The sequence below is a fragment of the Aotus nancymaae genome, unplaced genomic scaffold (genome assembly GCF_030222135.1).
Source record: "Aotus nancymaae isolate 86718 unplaced genomic scaffold, 86718_ANA_hifiasm-v0.15.2.pri h1tg000041l, whole genome shotgun sequence".
Lineage (NCBI taxonomy): Eukaryota > Metazoa > Chordata > Mammalia > Primates > Aotidae > Aotus > Aotus nancymaae.
Window position 1 is genome coordinate 40,178,534 of NW_026988455.1, and position 17,157 is coordinate 40,195,690.

The 17,157-nt window shown below is 37.6% G+C and overlaps 1 long non-coding RNA gene across 1 annotated transcript; it reads left to right on the forward strand.

Annotated features, from left to right (window-relative positions):
• The first annotated feature begins 544 nt into the window (after positions 1-544).
• Positions 545-1,059, forward strand: LOC105718353 (uncharacterized). The gene is made up of 2 exons (XR_001107744.2): positions 545-679; positions 772-1,059. It is a non-coding gene; the product is annotated as an uncharacterized LOC105718353 (long non-coding RNA).
• Positions 1,060-17,157: the final 16,098 nt, after the last annotated feature.

The window sequence follows — 17,157 nt, forward strand, 5'->3', positions numbered from 1 at the left end:
AGGAAACATCGGGCTGATAAAAAATTTACTATTGATATCTTCTAATACTGCATGAAGCAAATATGAAATAAAGAACCATTCTGAACGTAATCAAACTATAGATATTTCACATATTTCCACAACTAAGTGTTTTCAGTAATTCTGATAGAATGTCCCCCATTCACCACAAATTATTAAATAAGCTATTTAAATAATAGGGTATTATTTAAATAGCTATTTAAACAATAAGCTATTTAAATAATAGGGCTTGTCTTCCTGTATGCATAGGAAATGGTTCAATTCTTTCTGGTGCAAATGCTTTATAAGCAATCAAACATCCTACCCCACTGTCAATTTGGCCATCTCCTACTAATTTTTTCTCGGTTTATACTTAAATGTCACTTTGATAATGGTTTATTCCCTAACCTCCCAGTTGTAATTAAGTTCCCATGTGCATTCCCTCTTCAAATTTGCATTTTATTCCTAGCATTTATAGCAACTTATAATTTTATGTGTGTGCTTTTTTGTTTAAAGCCTGTCTTCTCATTTAATACCTTTTCTACCCCTGTACATCCAGGCCCTGGCACCATAGTAGAGACTCAGTATGTGCATTTAATGAAGAAATAGTGAATATACCAGCAACAGAAATAAGAGTGACCGTAAATTCCTTAAGAGAGGCAAAGAGCAGCTCCTGCTCCTGGTAAGCCCTGACTGTATTTTGTTTCTTTTCCAAAGATGTCTGTGATATTCCTTGTTGTATATTTATAACAAAATTCTTTTTTCTTGAGCCAGCTGGAATGAGCTTCTGTTTCTTGCAACAGAAGTAACCTAAGTTACAGCCAGAGGATGGGGGCACATTGACAAAACATAAAGCGAGTATCATAATAACAAGGTACCATTCCAGCAAGAACATCTGAAGAAAGAAGCAATGCCTCAGTATTGTTTATCTTTCCTTCATCTATTCTGAAACTAAAACCCTTAACCAAATTTCCAAAGTTTAACCCTTTAATAAACTGGCCTCTGACTCCACCTGGTGGAGATACATAAATCTGTGAAAATAAACCAATCCAAATAAAGATTCAAAAGTCACCAGATCTCTTTCAGTCTCAAAAAGAAAAAACACATATCCCGGAATTCAAATAGGTGACCGTCAGGGATGTGTTGTTTGCACTCAGAGGCCCTGAAGAAGAAATAGTTTGAGTTGATCATTTGACTGTTGCTCTCAGCCTTCATTTCTGCCTTTCTAGGTTGTGTTAGGCATTTTGAGTGTCCAGAGACCCTGCATATTCTATTTTCCTAGTTACTTGCTGCTAAGGTTTTAATATTTGTCTCCCTCCAAAACTCATGTTGAAATCTAAGCCCAAATGTGGCAGTATTGAGAGGTGGAAGTTTTCAGAGGTGATTGGGTCATGAGAGCTCTGTTCTTATGAGTGGATTAATCCATGCGTGGATTAATGGAAAAATGGGCGAACGGATTAATGGGTTATCATGGGTGTGGGACTGATGCCTTTATAAGAAGAGGAAGAGAGATCTGAGCTAGCACACTCACCGCCCTCACCATGAGAGGTTCTTTGCCACCATGGAACTCTGCAGAGTCTTACCAGCAAGAAGCCACTTACCAGATGTGGCCCCTTGACCTTGGACTTCTCAGCTTCCATAACAGTAAGAAATAAATTTCTTTATAACTTACCCAGTTTCAGGTATACTGTTATAAGCAACTGAAAATGGACTAAGATACTTGCCAGTTGGCTTCTGGTTAGTTTCTACCAATAGGAAGTACTGGCAGAAGTTTGAAAGGTAGGAGTGGTGAGAAGGGACCTTTTTTATTTTAGTTTCTATTGGCATTTTCCAGCAGCAAGGAAAAGCGGGCATTTCATCATCTTTTAGCATTCCCAGCACCCACAGCAAGGAGTCCCTTCACCTGCTGAGTAGCAGCCCCTCGGTAATCCTAGCATCTGTTTTAGGCGGTTCTTCATTTGCAGTTTCAGGAGTGACCCAGGTAGCTCTCTTCTCCATGATTCTGAGCTCTGGTGATTCTATCACTTCCATGTACTCCTTCAGCCAGAAGGGTTATTGCTATTCCCGGTAGCCTTTAGCATACAGTTACCTAAGTGTGCCCGAATTCCTGTATTATATTCCTTTGTTTGAAAAACCTTGAGTAATTTCTGACTCACTTCTGTCTCAAGGCCTGAATATTCTGATTCAGATGAATTTCAGAAAATGGAAAACAACTTAGTGAATAGAAGAGATGAAATATTTTTTAGAAACCATGGAAGACAAAAAAGCAACTGGAAGTCACACACACACACACACACACACACACACACTTTTAAGTCTAGAAGCTATAATAAATTACAGTAAAAGAGTGATAAGTTTGCCTACATGAATATTGAAGAAAAAAGTGTACCAATACAACAGAAAATTTCAGACTGGAAACATATTTGTAGTTATTGTCTTAGTTTGAGCATGTATCAATTGCATTACAGCAAAACCCTCCAAACTGCTCTCTCTGCTTTGAGTCTCTTCTTTTTCCAAACCATTTCTGCATCTTGTCAAAGTTACATTTTTAGGGAGCAAATTAAACGCTGTCACTATGCTCTTTGAATTATGAGTCAACAAAGAGATTTTTTAAACTGATTAATTTTATAATTATCCACAGAAATGCATATTAAAAGGGCAGTGAGGTGTCTGCTAACTCTTTGCTCTCTTGGATGCAGCTTAATTTCTTCTTCGAGGGACCCTTTTCTGAATCTGGTTCTTATACAATTATAGCAATTTTTCTTTCTTTCTTTCTGTTTTTTGAAACAGGGTCTCACTCTGTCACCCAAGCTGGAGCGCAGGGGTGTGATCTTGGCTCACTGCAACCTATGACTCTTGGGTTCAAGCTATTCTCATGTCTCAGCCTCCCGAGTAGTGGGATCATAGGCATGCACCATCATACCTGGCTTATTTATTTCTGTATTTTTAGTAGAGACAGGGTTTCACCACGTTGGCCAGGCTGGTCTTAAAGCCCTGACCTCAAATGATCCACCCACCTTGGCCTCCCAAAGTGCTGGGATTACAGGTGTGAGTCACCATGCCCAGCCAGTTACAGCAGTTTTAAAAACAATATTCTAATCACGTCCTTTACAGAAACATGGATGAAGCTGAAGGCCATTATCCTAAGTCGGTTAACACAGGAACAGAAAACCAAAGACCACATATCCTCACTTATAAGTGAGAGCTAAGCAGTAAGTACACATGGACATGGAGATGGGAACAGTAGACACTGGGGACTGCTAGAAAGAGAGAGGGAGGGGGTAGAGCTGAAAAACTACCTATTTGGTACTTTGCTCACTAACTGGATGATGGGATCATTTGAACCTGACATCTCAGTGTCACACAATTTGCACAGGTAACAAAGCTACAACATTTAGCTCTTGAATCTAAACTAAAAGTTGAAATTATAAAATGACAAATTTTGTAAATAAAATTATGGCAAATCCTTTAGAAATAAAACAATATTCTAAATAAACAAAATAGAGAATAGAAAAAATAGAGAAAATTAATGAAAACGAAAATGGATTCCTTGAAAATGGTTTTTAAATGACAAATCTTTAAAAAAGTCTCAACTAAAATCAGAAGTGTGACATTACTACCCATTTACATAAATAAAAGGATTATAAGAGCATTATGAACAATTGTACTCCAACAAATTGAATAACGTAGACAAAATGGACATGTTTCTAGAAACACAAAACCTTCCAAGACTGAATCAGGAAGAAATCTAAACTCTGAATAGAAGTATAACTAGTAAGGACACTGAATCGATAGTCAAAAACCTCCCCAAAGATGAAAGCCCAGAACTTCATGCCTTCACTGGTGAATTCTATCAAACATTTAAAGAAAAATTAACACCAATCCTCTCCAAGTTATTTAAAAAAAAATTAAGAGGAAGAAACATTTTTAAATCACTCTGTGAAGCCAACATTACCCAATACCAAAATCAGACAGACTTTACAAAAAAAAAAGCAGACCGGTATCACCGATGAATATTTATACAAAAATCTTGAACAAAATACTAGCAAACTGAACCCAACAGCATGTTAAATGCATCAGATACCATGCCAAGTGGAATTTATTAATAAAATGCAAAAAGGGGTCAACATATAAAAATCAGTTAATGTAAGACACCACGTTAACAGAATGAAGGGGCCGGGCGCGGTGGCTCACGCCTATAATCCCAGCACTTTGGGAGGCTGAGGTGGGTGGATCACGAGGTCAAGAGATTGAGACCATCCTGGTCAACATGGTGAACACCGTCTCTACTAAAAATACAGAAATTAGCTGGGCATGGTGGCGCACACCTGTAGTCCCAGCTACTCGGGAGGCTGAGGCAGGAGAATTGCTTGAACCCAGGAGGAGGAGGTTGCGGTGAGCCGAGACAGTGCCATTGCACTCCAGCCTGGGTAATAAGAATGAAACTCCGTCTCAAAAAAAAAAAAAAAAAAAAAAAAAAAACAGAATGAAGGAGGAAAAAAACATGATTTTCTTAATTGGTGCAGAAAAAGCATTTGACAAAATTAAATTCCTTTTCATGATAAAAGTACTAAACGAATTAGGAATAAAATGAAACTACCTTAACATAATAAATGCCATATATGAAAAATCCACAGCAAACATTATACCCAATGATAACAGACTGAAGGTATTACTCCATGCTCAGGAACAAGCAAAGATGCCTCTTGCTTTCAACACAGTAGTAGAAGTTCCAGCCAAAGCAATTTGGAGAGAGAAAAGAAAAAAAGGGAGAGGAAAGGAGAAGAAAGAAGAGGGGAAGGGAGGAAAAGAGAGGAGGGAAGAAAGAGGAGGGGAAGGGAGAGGAAGGATTAGTCCGTTCTTACGGTGCTATGAAGAGCCTCCTGAGACTGGATAATTTATGAAAAAAAGTTTAATTAACTCATAGTTCCACAGGCTGGACAGGAAGTATGGTTGGGAGGCCTCAGGAAACTTACAATCACGGCAGAAGCAAAGGGGAAGCAAGACCTTCTTCACATGGTGGAGCATGAGACAGCGTGAAGGGGGAAATGCCGCACACTTGTAAACAAGATCTCAAGAGAAATCACTTATTATATCCTAATAACGGCAAGGGGAAAATCCACCCCCATCATCCAGTCACCTCCCACCAGGCCCCTCCTTCAACACTGAGAATCAAAATTCAACAGCAGATTTGGGTGGGGACATAGAGCCAAACCACATCAAAGGAAGAGGAAGAAATAGACGGCACCAAGACTGGAAGGGAAGAAGTGAGATCATCTCTGTTCACAGACTCCTTGATCTTTATGTAGGAAATCCTAAAGATTCCACCCCCTCAAAAAACCATTAGAATTAATAAAGGAATTCAGCAAAATTGCAGCATGCAAAATCAACATGCAAATATCAGTTGTATTTCTATACACTAACAATTAATAATCCAAAAAGAAAACTAAGAAAACAATTCCATTTACCATTGCATAAAAAAGAAAAAAAATGGGTAGAAACTAACTTAATCAAGGGAAAAAATATGCCCTGAAAACTACACAATATTGCTGAAAGAAATTAAATAAGATATAAATAAACAGAAATATTTCCCATGTTCATGGATTGGAATGTTTATATTGTTAGGATATTAATATTACCTAAACCAATTTACAGATTTAATGCAATCTTTATCAAATCCCAATGACAATTTTTGAAGAAATAGAAGAATCAATCTTAAAACTTATATGGGATCTAAAGGGACCCCAGAAAAGCCAACATAATCCTGAAAAAGAAGAACAAATTTGAAGGTCTTACTTTTTTTTTAACTTACTATAAAGCTACAGTAACCAAAATGTTATAGTACTTGCGTACAGACAGACATACAGGGCAGTGGAATAGAAGAGAGAGTCCAGACATAAACCATCACATGTATCATCAAATGAATTTCAACAAGGATACCAAGACCACTCAATGAGAAAAAGATGGTCTTTTTAAACAAAATAGTATTGGGAAGATGGTTATTCACATGCAAATTAATGAATTTGGATCCTCATCTTATACCACATACAAAAGTTAACACAGAATGAACCAAGTTAAGAGCAATGTATTGTATATTTCAAAATAACTAGTAGAAAGGAATTGAAAAGTTCTCAGTACATAGAAATAATAAATAGTTGAGGTGATGGATACCCTAAATACCCTGACTTGATCTTTACACAATCTATGCAGGTAATAAAATACCACAGGTAACCCATAAATATGTACACATATTACATATCAACAAAAAACGGACCAAAACCTAAATGTAACAGCTAAAATGATAAAACTTTTAGAGGGAAAAGTAGGGAAGTCCCATGTGAGATTACATTTATCTTGGTTAATCTAAGATTAGATTTGGCAATAATTTATTGGGTATGAAATCAAAAGCTCAGATAACAAAAAAAAAATCAGACAACATCAACATTAAAAACCATTGTGCATCAAAAGACACTAACTGAGTGAAAATTTTCTCCCACAGGATGGGAGAAAATATCATAAACCATATACCTGATAAACATTTAATACTCAGAATATACAAAGAACTGCTACACTCAACCACAAACAAAACAGCAACCCAATTAATAAATGGTCAAAGCTCTTGAATAGACATTTGTTAAAAAAAAGAGATACAAATTTCTGAAAAGCACATGAAATGATGTTCAACATTACTAATCATTAGAGAAGTGCAAATCAAACCCACAATGAGAAATCACTGCTCATCCTTTAGTATAGCTATTATTTAAAGGACAAAAATGAAATAGAAAATAATGGTCTGTGAAGATACAGAGAAATTTTCACCCTTGTGCGCTGCTGTGGAATTGTAAAATGGTGTAGTCACTAAGGAAAACAGTAAGGTGGTTCTTCAAAAATTAAACATAAAAGTACCATATGATCTAGCAACTCCATTTCTGGGTATATACTCAAAAGAATTAAAGGCAGAGACTGTAATATGTATCTGCATACTCATTTTCATAGCAGCATTATTCATAGTAGCCAAAAGGTGAAAGCAATCTGTGATCTATGTCCCTTCATGGTTTAGATAAACAAAAAAACATATATATATATATATATATATATATATATATATTTTTACTATTATTTAGCCGTAAAAAGAAAAGACATTCTGACATATCCTACAAAATGGTTGAGCCTTGAAGACACTTGAAAATGGTTAAAATTGTAAATTTTTCATGTATACAAAAAATAAGAAAAATTTTTCTTGAAAGGATCAATGAAATGATCAACTTATTACTGTAACATTTTATATTATTACTAATAACTTTCAATGTAAATTTTTTCTGCCACTGGAATAAGAAAAGATAAATGTATTTTTCAATGAAGTAATTTCTAGAAATGCTTATAAATTCTGGAAAGTAATACTTGATGAGTATGTAACTTGCATACATCTCTCATTGTTAGCGTGTCTTTTAACTTTATTCTAAATATCTTTTGATATCAGAAGTTTTAAAATGTAGTCCGTTTTATCAATATTTGTTCTTATGTCTTCCTTAAGAAATATTTTCTTGCTTATTATCATCAAGGTATTCTCTTTTATTCACTTAAGGTTTTTTTTTTCTTTCTTTTTCTTTGAAATAGGGTCTTGCTCTGTCACCCAGGCTGAAGTGCACTGGTGCCATCTCTGCTCACTGCAACCACCTCCCAGGTTCAAGCAATTCTTCTGCCTCAGCCTCCCAAGCAGCTGGGGTTACAGGCATGCACTGCCACACCTGGCCAAATTTTGTATTTTTAGTATAGGTTTCACCATGTTGCCCAGGCTAGTCTTGAACTCCCAGGCTCAAGCCATCTTCCCACCTTGGCATCCCTAAGTGCTGGGATTACAGGCATGAGGCACCATGCCCAGCCCTCATTTGACTTTTTAATTCACCTGCAATGATGTAAGATAGAGAACCTAAGTGGAGAGCTTTTCCTTTCTGCTTTGTGAAACATTTGCTGTCATAAACTAATGTCTTTTTATACTAGATTGTTTTTAGGATCTAAGGTTTTTTTTTTGGTTTTTTGTTTATTACCACTGCAATATTTTGATTATATAGTAGGAAGTCCATGTGGTCAATTAAATCCCATACCATAAGAAAAATGAGGTAGCGGTGTGACTAAATGACTAAATTTAGTCAATTTGGAAGCACTAATGCTGATGCATGATGCTATATATATGTGTGTTTGTGTGTATCTTTTTTAATACTCTCACCAAAAGTGATCCAACAATAACAACAATCCGTTCTCCTACCACTACCACTCATATATTAATTTTTGGTCGTAATGCTATTGTAGACGGAAGGAGAACAGGTTGCCTTGGAGGTAGCTCCTTGCAAATCATAAGGAAGAAAGGCAAAAGTATATATGGGTCTGGATTATCTTGGGTTTTTTAAATTATTATTTTAAAATATACTCCTTACCGTGAATTTGAGAATCATTAAAAAATGCTTCCCACAATTTCTTTTTTCTTTTTCTTTTTTTTTTTTTTTTTTGAGACAGAGTCTTGCTCTGTTGAACAGGCTGGAGTCCAGTGGCATGATCTCAGCTCAATGCAACCTCTGCCTCCTGGTTCAAGCAATTCTCGTGCCTCAGCCTCCTGAGTAGCTGGGATTACAGCTGTGCACCACCACACCTGGCTAATTTTGTTTGTATTTCATTAGACATGGGGTTTCACTGTGTTGGCCAGACTGGTCTCAAACTCCTGACCTCAAATGATCTGCCCACCTCAGCCTCCCAAAGTGCTGGAATTACAGGTGTGAGCCATCACGCCTGGCCACCTCTCACAGTTTCTAAACCTAAAACAGTTTCGTTCCTTCCATACTGTCTTGTGTCATTCTAGAAAATGATATTCCTGATTACTCTACTAGTAATAATAAAGCACTTACAATAAAAGGAAATCCCATACAGTTACAGCCTTGGGCAATTTGGTTGGTTCTTTTCTTAAAATATAGTCAATCTTCCACTTGTATATATGATGCATGTTTGTAAAATGTGTTACACTGTTGAACGAATATGTTGTAAGAAAACCTGTACTCTCAGAAAGGTAAAATATTATATAAATCTTCAGTCAAGATATTTTCCCTGCTGATAAAAATTGCAGTAGATTATTTACAAAGATGTTCACATTCCTTCATGCTCTTTTGCAGTATAACTTCTCATTCCTCACAGTAGGAAGTAGTGTTTATCCTCTCTTCCTCCTTGAATTTGGTTTGAATTTGTGACTTGCTTTGACAAGTTTCAGGCCTGAGTTTTAACAGGCCATGCAGCTCCTGCTTTCATTCTCTTGGAACCCTGAGCTCACTATACTGTGAAGCAGTCCAGTCTTGGTTAACGGAGATAAAAGATAATATGGAGGAGAATTGAGGTCCTCTAGCCAACAACTAGCCCCAATTGCCAGAGACAGATGCATTCCATCTTGGACCATCCGGCCCAACCACTGGCTGAATGCAGCTGCCTGAGGACATCTAGACAAGCCCAGCAAAACTACTCAGATAATTCACAGAATGTTCTGAATTAATCAATCATAAGTTTAAGCTACAGCATCTCAGGATGATTTTTTTACACAACAATACGTAACTTAAGTAACAACATATACATAGATATAAACAATAATTTTTTTTTTTTTGAGATGGAGTCTCACTGTGTCATCCAGGCTGGAGTCAGTGGTGCATCTTGGCTCACTGCAACCTCCACCTCCAGGTTCAATGAATTCTTTTGCCTCAGCCTCCTGAGTAGCTGGGACTGCAGGAGTGTGCCACCACACCTGACTAATTTATGTATTTTTAGTAGAGATGGGGTTTCATTGTATTGGCCAGGCTGGTCTCGAACTCCCGACCTCATGATCCACCTGTCTCAGCCTCCCAAAGTGCTGGGATTACAGGCATGAGGCACTGCGCTAAGCCACAATAACATTTTTTTCAGTTATCTCCTGTTTGAGTTAAAATTTTTTAGCTTACTTCAAAGGATGATGTAGATTTTGTAAGAAAATGAGGAGATTTTTATGTTAATTTTTATAGAGGCTGCTAAGATTTCTCACAAAAGAAGATTGTGGAACACTGAACTTTTTTTCCTCATGGTTAAGGAATGTATTGTGCACTGAGATGGAGGAGGGACCCTGCTTATGGACCTGCACGTCCTCCCAAGCATGGAAGTAAAGGAAAGTCTTGAGTTCCTTCAAGGAAAATTTCAGGCACCCAGCTAGCCCTGAGAAATAAATAGGCAATGCCGTAAGCAACAAGGTAGCTTAAAACAATAGATTTATGGGATGTTTGGTTTCCCTATAGAAACTACAGATAACATCTTAACATATGTCCCTGAATTGTTTTTCAGAAACCCAGGCCCCCACCAAACTGATCTGCTGGCATGTAGATTTCAGATAAGGTGGAGTAAGGGGGAACAAAGAACTGAATTCTGACCACTATTCTTTAAATTTCTTTCTGAGGGGCCTGGAGGAAGTTATGTCCATGAGCCAGAGCTAACAGTCTTTTTGCTGACTCCAAATTTTTAAACAAAGCTTCTCTTTCTTAACCAATTGTGAATCAGGAAATCTTAAAATCTACCTATGACTTGTAAGCCCCCACTTTAAGATATCCCACCTTTTTAGGCCAAACTAATGTGTAGCCTCCATATATTGATTTATGGTTTTCCCTGAAATTTTTGCATTCCTGAATTTTACCATGCCTTTAAAAACCTTTACTTGTAAGTAATTGAGGAGGCCAGAACTTAAGTGAGAGCTGTCTGAATCTCCTTGCTTGGTGTCCTACAAATAAACATCCTCCTTTTGAAACGGGCTCAAGAGTCCCATAGACAGTTGTTTTTGTATAAACATAGAAATTGACCCTTCTGCTGTTAAAAGCTTGAAACTTACATTTGTTTTATCTGAGTTCCTTCCTCAGGAAATGACCTCCAGGCCTCTCACAAAAAGTATCCAAGAACTGAAACCAGATGCCAGACCCCTCATCATGATTGCTTCCTTGCCCATCCCAAGTTCATATTTTCTTACACATTGTTACATTTCTTCTCTGCTATATAAACCCCTGGTTTTAGTCAGTCAGGGAGATGGATTTGAGACTGAGCTCCCATCTCCTTGGCAATACTTGTCATCCCAGTGATTGGCTTTCTGTGCAGTGAGCAGCAGGACCTAGACCAAACCCCTGGTGTTTTGGTGACACTTTCTCCTGCTGCAAACCTCAATGTGGATGTTTGGCCTTACTGTGTCACATGAACAGATTCCAGTTTTATTCAATAACCAATGTTTCCCTACCAGCAGACCTGTGAAATTTTCTCTACCTTTGTATCACTGAAGTATCTTTGTTGATGTTTATTTTTATATTGATTTCTTTCCTCCAATACTGAACCTCAATCCACAGACATTTTTCCCTATTTTTTCTATTGCCAAGCTTGAATCTTTAGACATAATCCATCAGAGTTTTCAATTGCAGGCAAAAATATTCAACTTCTACTGTTTTGAGGAAAGCAGAAATTTATTGCAAGGAAATCAGAGTTCTCAAAACTGATGACAAGTTAGAGGATCAGGCCTATGGAATTTACAATTAAAGAGCTTCAAAGAGCTCTGCAGAAGAAACGAATATTGAGATTATGCATCAGGGTCAGACTAGTTCATGGGAATCATTCTTTTGCAATTAATCCCAATGTCTTTGTGGGTCACCTACATGAGAGTTAAGGAAGTTCTTGTAGAGTTCCTGTAGAGAGTTCCTGATTGGCTGAGCCCAGGTCATGGCCTAGCCCCTGGCTGCATCAGTGTAGAGACTGAGAAGATGTGGCCCCTCAGCTTCCATGGGGGAGAAATTACTTCTCAACAAGTCCACAAACAGAAGTAAGTCTCCTTGATGGTACTAAGAAGACTTGAATGCCAGACAGCCAAAAAGCAGCCATGTGCATTACAAATAATTTTGCTACCATTTTGAACATGTTATAAATTTGTTCTTTTCTGTCTCAATTATAAACCTCATTGAAGGGCTTTAAATGGGTTAGAATCTACCTTTTAAGTACCACTAAAAAGTTCCATGTTCATCTTAATTATATTATGCCTTTTTTCAGTTTTCCAGTTCATACTATTTTTAATAAAATAAAATGTGTATGTCATTTTATTTAATTGTTTGATCCTCATTGTACAAGTATTGTGTGTGTAAAACTAACATCCTGGGTTGTTAGCAGCACTATAAATTAATGGCTTGCAATGCTCATTTGTCAACTAGATGAAATTTGTAAGCCAAAAATAAAATCCTAAGCCCTTCATCAGCTGAAAGGACATGATCTTGGCCAAGGGGACCCCAGAGAAACCTGAAAAACCGAATTCCCGACCATGACGGAAGGGAGGTCAGACCGAGCTCATTATGCCTCCTCCCTTTTGGAGCTTAGGCAACACTAACCAGCATTAACGTTGAAACACAGATCGTAAGACTAACAGAACATACTCTTCATGGCAACAAGATATCAAATTCCCACCTGACTCTGGGATAATATCACATGACAGATAACAGACACTGAAGGAAATCAAAATATTTCATCTCAAAATACACATCTTTGACATATTTTGAAATGACCCTGCAAAGCCATCTCTTGTGGAGAAAATTTGCATCTGTAGAGAGTCTCCATTAATGCAGCTAGGGCTTCCCTTTCTAGATATTTCCAGGATTACAGAGAGATTAAATGAGAGCCTAACATCTTCAAGGTCTGAAAACAGACATTTATTATTTATTCTCTGAAAGCTGCTACCTGGAGGCTTCATCTATATAGCAAGAACCTTAGTCTCCAAACCCTGTTTATTTTAAATATTTCTTTCTACTGACTTTAAGTCCTTAGACAAAGCTTACCTCTTTCAATCAACTGTCAACCAGAAAATCTTTGAATCCAGCTATGACCTGTAAGCTGTCTGCTTCAAGACATCTCATCTCTTTAGGCTGAACCAATGTACATCTTCCATGTGTTTATCTATGATTTTACCTACAATTCCTGCCTCTCTAAAAATGTATAAAACCAAAATATAACCTAACTTCCTCAGACAAACTTTCTCAGGACCTCTTGAGACTCTTCCCCAGGGCCATGGTCACTCATAATTGGCTCAGAATAAACCTCTTTATATATCTTACAGGGTATAGTTTTTCCATTAACAAATTCCAGTATGAACATACTGAAGTCAAGGACTGCTGGTGTCCTGTCCCCTTTCTCATGAGGAAGTTCATTTATACCTGCTGTAAACCAAGACTAATGGAAACTGCTATTGGGGGTGGAGGAGGGGCATGGAGGGAGATCCTTTTCTCTCACTAATTCTGTTCCTTTGCCTGTAAAGCCTTTATTACACAAATACAAACATAATAACAAAGAAGTGGGTATCACGAGAACATTAGGATTGAAGCCTAAATTGAATATTCTAACAAGTACCTGTTAATTAGAGGAATCCAAATCAGGAGGAAGACAGGTATGAGCAGTTAACAGATGTGAAGTAAGATTTGCTCATCACAGGACATCTGTCTCTAATCATACAGGTTGTCATTTCAATAGCACAGTATTTAATCAGAAAGCACTGATTAATATATTAAAGCCATTATTGCAATAAGAATGGTTCATTTATATACAGATAAAAAAATCAAAAACCAAACCATTGCTTATCAAATTACTTACCCCCTGGCACAGACTAAAAGAACAGCTCAGTATAACAGTTTATCGCTAAAGCAGGTGAGAATCCTGCAGCTCCTTCTTCCCAACACTGTATTGATAAAAGGCCTCTTATCTCGTTATTGCAGTAATGGCATTTTAAAATGAAAATGCTAAACTTTCATAACAAGATAGCAGAAAGGACATGATCTTTTCCTTTCATACCAAAACCCTAACAATAACAGAAAACATATTTTAAGATATATTCAGCCATGCTGAAAGATAAAAATGAGAACTTCGATAAGAAACTGTGAGAAATCCTGGAAACACAAGAGGCCAACAGATTGGATTTATGAGGAAACTCATAGCTCAGATAAGTGTGAGAAAGTTCCAGCAGAGAAGGTGGGAGCAGCCACAAGGGTTTTCTACATGAGTATTATAGTGTCAAAATTCTTTTGTGGTATTTCTTGAGAAATTTATGTTTTTCAGAATCTTAAGAAAAATCAAAAAATCAAGTTAAGAAACTAAGAAAAGGATTTACTTCTTCCATAATTATTAAAGACTAGCAATCAACATGGAAGCATTACTGGTTAGAAGGAGTTCCCTGATGTCTAGTTGAAAGCAAGATATTTGGTGGCTGAAAGTTAAGGCCAACATTTCCAGGAATCTAAACAGGACATGGAGGAGAAAAGCAAGAACGACCTCATAAGTCAGTCTTGCTACAACTGTTATCTTGTGATGAACAGTTGCTCATGGCCCTGTCTGCTGCTACTGGTAAGTTATTCTTGCAAATAATATTAATATTAATAAGTTTATTTGTATAGTGTACTTTAAACAAATCTTATGACTGATGTGCCCAGAAATAAGAAATTTGCAAAGCAAAATAAGTCCTTTAGTTAACAACTTCAACTAGTGATTCTGTGCAATATTGTTAACCTTGCTAGAAGATTCTAATATAACAATTTTTTTCTTTTTTCTTTTTTTGAGATGGAGTCTGTCTCTGTTTCCCAGGCTGGAGTGCAGTGGGGAGATATCAGCTCACTGCAACCTCCACCTCCTGGGTTCAAGTAATTCTCCTGCTTCAGCCTCCTGAGTAGCTGGAATTATAGGCACCCATCACCACACTTGGCTAATTTCTTTGTATTTTTAGTAGAGACAAAGTTTCACCTTGTTGGCCAGAGGGATCTTTAACTCCTGACCTCAAGTGATCTGCCCACCTCGGCCTCCCAAAGTGCTGGGATTACAAGTGTGAGCCACCATGCCCAGCTGTATCACAATATTTGAATATTGCTCAAGAATATTTTCTGGCATTTTTTTCTGTCTGATTATTTGCTATAGGTTACAGTTGTTTATAAACACCTGAAGAGAGGAAATGCAAGAAGAAGATGTGAATATTATTGAAGACATCCCCCTTGGGAAATCAAAAACTGTTCTAAAATCTAAATTAGTAAAAGCAATATTGATTTCAATAGAAAAACTGAAATTATTCCAAAAAGGAAATGAGCTTACATGAAGCTACATGTATCCTAATGCCCAGCTGGAATATAGTTTTGGATGCAAACATCAATGTGGAATAAAAGCAGCACTTTTTGTCACAAAACAAAGATCAAGACTGTTGGATAAGATGGCCAGTGCTTTGTATTTTAAAATCTAATAGAGAATTTAGAAGTAAAGCCAAATACAGCCAGTTGAACTTCAACAAAGCATACAAGAATGTAAATTGGAAAAAAGATACCCTATTCAACAAATGGTGCTGGAAAAGCTGGCAAGCCACATGTACAAGAATGAAATTGGATTCTCATCTCTCACCTTAAACAAAAATCAACTCAAGATGAATCAAAGACTAAATCTAAGATCCAAAACTGTGAAAATTCTAAAAGATAACATTGGGTTTTTTTCTTTTCTTTCTTTTCTTTTCTTTTTTTTTTTTTTTTGAAATGGAGTATTGCTCTGTTGCCCAAGCTAGAGTTCAATGGCGCAATCTTGGCTCACTGCAACCTCTGCCTCCTGGGTTCAAGTGATTTTCCTCCCTCAGCCTCCTGAGCAGTTGGGATTACAGGTGCCTGTCACCACACCCTGATAATTTTTGTATTTTTAATAGAGACAGGGTTTGGCCATGTTGGCCAGGCTGGTTTTGAACTCCTGACCTCAAGTGGTCTGCCCTCCTCAGCTTCCCAAAATGCTGGGATTACAGGCATGATCCACTGTGCTAGGCCTTTAAAAGATAACACTGGAGGCCAGGCTCAGTGGCTCATGCCTGTAATCCTAGCACTTCGGGAGTCCGAGGCAGGCAGATCACAAGGTCAAGAGATCAAGACCATCCTGGCCAACATGGTGAAACCCCATCTCTACTAAAAAATACAAAAATTAGCTGGGCATGGTGGTGCACACCTATAGTTCCAGCTACTTGGGAAGCTGAGGCAGGAGAATCACTTGAACCCAGAAGGCGGAGGTTACAGTGAGCAAGGATTGTGCCACTGCACTCCAGCCTGGCAACAGAGCAAGACTCCATCTCAAAAAAAAAAAAAAAAAAAAAAATTAGAAAAACTCTTCTGGACATTGGCTTAGGCAAATTCATGACTAAGACCCCAAAAGCAAATTCAACAAAGACAAAAATAAATAAATTGAATAAATTGGACCTAATTAAACTAAAAAGCTTCTGCAGATCAAAAGATATAATCAGCACATTAAACAGACAACCTAAAGAGGGGTAGAAAATATTAACAAACTATGCTTCTGACAAAGGATTAATATCCAGAATCTACAAGAAACTCAAAGAAATCACCAAGAAAATGACAAATAATCCCATCAAAAAGTGGGCAAAATGCACAAGTAGACATTTCTCAAATGAAGATATATGAAGAGCCAACAACCATATGAAAAATGTTCAATATCACTAATTATCAGTGAAATACAAATTAAAACCACAATGAGACACCACTTTACTCCTGCAAGAATGGCTATAATTAAAAAGTCATAAAACAATAGATGTTGGCATGATTGTGGTGAAAAAGAAGCACTTTTACACTGCTGGTGGGAATGTAAATTAGTACAACCTCTATGGAAAACATGGCGATTTCTTAAAGAACTAAAAGTAGATTTACCATTTGATCCAACAATCCCACAACTGGGTATTAACCCAAAGGAAGAGAAGTCATTACATGAAAAAGACAGACACATATACACAAATGTTTATAGTACACAATTTGCAGTTGCAAAGATATGGAACCAGCCTAAATGCCCATCAACCAATGAGTGGATAAAGAAAATGGGAACGGAGGAGATCCAAGATAACCGGTTAGGAGGAGCTCGGGATTGCAGGTCCAAGTGAAAGCGCAGAGGGTGAGTGGATGCCACATTTCCAGACAGATTTTTACTGCCCACAGACCAGGAGATTCACAGGCGGAGGAGCCCCATGGGTCACCAGCGTGGCTGTTTTGGCCACTGCGGCTGTTTGGCCTGCACCCGGGTGCAGTGGTTCCCAGTGCAGAGTGAGCGAGACAGTGTCCCGTCTTAGCCAGCAAGGGG